Source organism: Adiantum capillus-veneris, chromosome 4 (assembly GCF_014529385.1).
Source record: "Adiantum capillus-veneris isolate H3 chromosome 4, ASM1452938v2, whole genome shotgun sequence".
Taxonomy (NCBI): Eukaryota; Viridiplantae; Streptophyta; class Polypodiopsida; order Polypodiales; family Pteridaceae; genus Adiantum; species Adiantum capillus-veneris.
The window spans coordinates 26,668,631-26,674,630 of NC_140934.1; positions in this window are offsets into that span (position 1 = coordinate 26,668,631).

Genomic DNA, 6,000 nt, shown 5'->3' on the forward strand with positions numbered 1-6,000 from the left:
GAGTGTCTCTCTCCCTTTGTGCTACACAACGTATAGGCCATCGCTCTGTGAAGCATGGTTTCAATATGAAACCATGCCAAGTTAGGGCCATTAGCCTTAACTTGGTACAACGAGATTCAAGCCTCATTGGCTAGGCTCCATCAAGCAATTAAAAAGTTTCGTCAATTCTGTTTTGGAAATTTTCAAAGATTCCTCTTGCGTACATAATTTTAACAAATTATAGAAGTTATCCCTTTTGTATGTAAGTCAGTGACTTTAAATAATTTTTAGGATTTTACCCTCTGCTTCCATCTATACACCAAGGGTCATAGGAAAGGCTTTGCCACTTCTTGGAGCCATTAATTTGCGTCCATAAGTGTTGTTGAAATGCTCTCAAAGCCATTAATTTGTGACATCAAGCACAAATTCGAATTCTCATTTGGCAAGACAAAGCTTCCACACATTTTGCTGTCAACATTGATTTTGATTCAGAAAGACATCTCGGCCTCAAGGTTGAATTTTGCAAGACCAATTCATTCACTCGGTTGCAAATGAAGATTGAAGATTGAAGATTGAAGGTTTGCACGGCATATTTTTACAAGGTTTTAATTCTTCTTTCACCATGCACAACACCATGGTTTCTACCATAGACATGCATCATCATCTCAACTTTGAACGTCCTACACCCATTGCACATGTTGTTGCCTCGCCATTGGCTACACTCACAAAGGATGCCCGCACAGTAGCAAGCATGGACGGTAGCATTAAGTTGCTTGATTTGCCAAGAATTTAGGACACTACAATCATAGATGTCTATCATTGAAACAAATTTTGCACACTTGAATGAAAATGTAGCTAAATTGTCTAATTTAGTGGTGCAATATATGCATCAGCAGGCCAAGGGCCCTGCAAGTGAGTAGCCTACGATTTTGTCAGGCAATATACTTGCCAATTCTGCCCTTAGCCAATCAGAGCATGGATTCATTATAGATTTATTGTCCATTTTCACTCAAACAGAGGTGGATGAGTTGTTGAAAAACACAAAACCACCTATCTTTCATGGGGGGAGAGAAAATGCAACAAAGGTGCATTGAATATATTTCTAAGTAAATGAGATGGTATTCATAAAGAGTGTGTGAATGTGGTGCATGTGCAAAGAGAGAGAGAGAGAGAGAGAGAGAGAGAGAGAGAGAGAGAGAGAGAGAGAGAGAGAGAGAGAGAGAGAGAGAGAGTTCAACTTATGAATATGGATAGGATAGATGTTAATGCAGGCACAACAAGTAGTAAAGCCTCAAGTCTGGGATAAATAACTCTCACCAGAGCATAAAATGCATAACCATATGCATAAGTAGAGAGTAAAGGTGATGCTCAATATGCATCCCACAAATCTGTGTGCAAAATTTGCAATATGTCTATAAACTGTACATTTGATCTATAGAACCTATATTGTGTGACTATTGTAACTTGTAGCCACAACGAGCATAGACAAATCTCACCCCTACGAGAGTCTGTACAAGAATATCAATCTATATCGAAAACTAATAAAACCTGTCAAAGTGAGAGTCAAAATTTGATCTCTATCAAAGTGGGAGTAAATCTCACCCACTAAGCCATTGGAGAGTAAATTGTAGGTATGCTCAAAGCATGGCAAGAATCCGGGAAAAATTTGGTAGAGTTTTCCTTGAGATTTGAGCAAAAAGTCAAAAATCTCATGCAAATGAATAGACCATAAACAAACACTCACTCAGTGTCTCAACACAACAATCCACATATGATATACATAAACTGCCAAAATTGTGGCAATCTAGCTCACTCCTCAATGAGCGACTGTATGAAAAATTGTACCTATCTAAAATACCTTTAAACCTATGAATCAGTCACGCGCAGGCTGTAGCTAGCTCACATAGTATCTGTATATGCATACATAGCAAAAAGCACAAAAAATTGTGCTGAGAATACTCTCTGAAGTGACCCACATATTCATACATGAGCACAATGGTTGTGCCGCATAATCTACACTAAAAAGAACACAACTTGAGAGCAAAATGATGAAATCTAGCACTATCCGTCGATAAAAAAGGGCCATCAATTAGAAAGCAAACACATAGGGCAATCAACGACCTAGCAATGGTCGAAGTCACCAGATGATGCCGCTCGTCTAGAGAAACTACTCCAAAATGGTATGTTGGAGCCGCTATGTGTCTAATGTGTGTGGCCAAAGAAGGGAATCAAGTCATCACCGAGAAGGCTACGTCAAAGTCAAGCTACTCAAAATGAAGGCTAGAGGAGAGCCGATGCCGCTCTCTCTCAATATGTCTCCTACTAAGTCAAGGCTAGGATCCTGGGAGAGTTTGTTAGAGCAAAAATGCTCCACATGAGTGTGAGACTATGTCGGAGGAAGGTCGTTGATGTCGAGGCTACACCAGGAGAGAGCTAGACTGCTCTCTCTCAATCTCACTATGTCAAAGTCGAGAAGAAGAAGCCGATGTCAAATCCAAGAAGAAGAAGCCGATGCCATCTCCCATCGTCGAACTGTGTTACATAAACTTCCTCAAATATGTCACCATTCAAGAAAGCAGTAACAATGTTTGAATACATTCCAACCAAAATGAGTTGCCAATGCACATAGAAAATGCACACTAGTCATATGCAAAAGTATCTTGATAATCTATGCCTCTTTGTTGTGCATAGGCTTTTGCAACAAGTCGAGCCTTATAGCAATCAATCTCACCAACCGGCTTGCAGTTCAACTTGTAAACCCACTTCGTACCAATGGCCTTTTTGCTAGGAGGCAAATCACATAAAGTCCATGTGTCATTTTCTATAATTGCATCATATTTTGATTGCATGGCAGCCATCCAACTTTTAGAATTTTGTGCTTCATCAAAAGACAGAGGTTCCTCTACATCACATAAGCTAGAAACAGCCAATTAAGCATAACAATATGATGCATAAGATGCATCGCGAGAACCTGAACGAGTACACTAGACAAAGGTGCATCCAACTTACTGTCATGCAAAGTATGCCCTTGACATTTTGGCATACCTCTAGCCTGCGCAATCTCAGCCCACATCATGTACATCTGCATCAATAATGGGCTGATCCGTAGCCTTTTTTGAAACCCCCATAGGCTCACTGAAAAGAGGCAACAAATTTTCATGTCGTGTGAGCTTACATTACTGTCTTTAGTACATGACAACAAAGGCTTAACAAAATCTTCCACAAAGACAACATCACATGAAACCAAGATGCGCCTCGTTTATGGACAGTATAACATTTGCTTTCAGTACTATAACCAACAAAAATGCATTTGGCAGCCTTATTATCCAATTTTCTATGCTACGTTTGTGGCACCAAAGCATAAGCCAAACGAACAAAACGCACATGGTGATCCATAGATGGATTTCTATCATGCCATGCTTCATATGGAGTCAAAGACTGCAAAGCTTTCATATGACACCTATTAAGTACATAAGTAGCACACATGATAGCCTCAAGCCAAAACACATGTGGTAAAGCTTGACTCTTGACCATACATTGTGCCATCTCCATAAGCAACATGTTTTTCCTTTCAACAACACCATTTTGCTCAGGTGTATACGGCATTGTACATTGGTGTTTTATCCCATGACTAGCCAGAAATGCAGTAAATTCATGATACATATACTCCCCCCCTTGATTTGAACGAAGGGTGCCCATAGTACATTTAGAGACATTTTTAGCTATAGCCAAAAATTTATTGAAGCACATAAATGCGTCGAACTTAGCTTTAAGTGGATACACTCATGCATTCCTGGAGTAATCATCAATGAAAGTCACTAAGTACAGGTAATTGCCTAAGGACTGAGTTTTTGCATAGCCCACAAACATCACTATGCACAAGCTGCAACTTGCATGCAACCCTTATTGAACCATCCTTTGGAAACTTTGAATGTTGCATCTTACCCAAAATATAGCCTTCACAGTTATGCTTCAAGAGCCGGCTACCATATCAGATTTGTGCAAATGCAGCACATTGGCAAAATTCAAATGCCCAGAACGTGCATGCCAAAGTTTTCCATCCAAAAGAGCCTTTGAATCCACAACTACATTTGCAAAATTTTGCCCACACTTGTCATACAAAGTGAGCTTATACATCCTACGACATAAAATATCAGATGCAACAATTTCATCACCAAAACTGAGATCGTGAAATGTACATCTATCATCCACAAATTTCACAACAAGACCAAGTCTAGCAAGTGCAGATACAAATAGAAGGTTATTTTTTATCCCAGGTGCATAAAGTGCATCAACAAGTGTGAAAGAACTACCATTCGCAGTAGTCAGCACAATATTTTCAACTCCCTTGACCGGATAAGAGGCATTGTTCACACAAGTGACTGAATTCCCACGAGGGACAAGTCACTGATGAGAGGTAATGTGCTTTGTAGCACCATTGTCAAAATACCACACATGAACATCTGTAGCAATAGACATACATGCATTGTCAAATCGCAGGGGACTTGATGTGCGAAGACTACAAACACACAACATGTGTGCAGGGAAGCTCACAGACACGGACGGTGTGTCACTCAATATAGCCATAGATGCAAGAATCTCGCGTAGCCATGAAGAGGGAGCTCGTCGTCGCTACTCAACCGCCTCGCCGTTGCCATATCATTGCTTGCTTGTCCTCGTTTGCACACGCACACACACACACACACTCTCTCTCACGCTCACACACAACAAGAGTCTTCGCGGGAGAGAAGGAGAGCAAGCAAACCATACATTCAAGAATAATAAAAAGTTAGGGTTACAGACCCTTATGCGAGTCGTCCCATCCACATATGGGTGCCCACACTTGGTCAATAGTTAGTATGCTCTCTCTCTCTCTCTCTCTCTCTCTCTCTCTCTCTCTCTCTCTCTCTCCACTAAATATGGTGTGTCCCTATCATCGGGGATCACCCATGAATACATGTGTGGAGCCGACAAGCCCAACCCATAACTCAATAATAATAATAAGAGTGAATAAAGATAACATGCCTCCCTTCTTGATGTAAATTCCGCCCTCAAAATTTAGGAAAGTAAAATTAGGAACTTGGTGGGTCCACTCGTATGGGTCTTGTAGTAGTTAAACATCTTGATGAGAGTAGTGGCCCATGGACGTGCTCTCAATCAAGAAGTTTAATTCTACGAGGTGTTGCACTTGTCCTTTGCAAGAGCTCGACTCTATAGCTTCACTTGAACACTGCAGAATCAACCAAAAATGGCATGATAACTGCATTCTCATAAAAACATGGATAATTAAAAAACATATGCAGTGAATAAGCACATAAAATGATTGGTAACACAATATTAAACAATTTGTTGAGCAGTAAACATTAAAATGCAATATAATCAAACACATAAGCACTTGTAAAGGTCAACGAATCAAAAAGTCTAGGGTCGTTAATTTAACTATCAATAGGCACTAAAGGTCAACTATTGATACCATGAGCAAGATTCTCAATTCTCTATAGTCAATTAAGTTGTTTAATCGCAAGAGCAAAATGTTTCATGTCCCAGAGCTAACTAGAGGCTATACCTAGAAGACCGCCTAGTTAAGATACAATAAAGAAAATCGTACATGAAATCATCACCTTGATTGTTCCCTTTGTTTGACCCCCCAAAGTGTTTATGATATATGCTTTGTTTCAACATAGAGCCTTAATTGATCTTTTGGACTCTCTTTTTTTTTCACATTGATTCAAAGTCATTTGATGTGTGTGCTTATTTTGTATGCTCAAGGCTTTTTGCTTCTCAAGGAAAAGCGTCCACAGTGGGAACCTCTAGGGCTCTAGTACCATAAGCAATACATGTGAGTGAAGTACCAAATCAACCCTGGATTTCTCTTTCAGCTTAAGATTTTACATTTTTGGCACTTTTTTTTTTTTTGCGTTTCAATTTTGAAGGGGTCATTTTGACATTGTTACCTTCCCCGGGCACATCACAATAGTCAAACTCCCTTTATAGTACTTAAGCTAAAGGTAAAGAGGAATT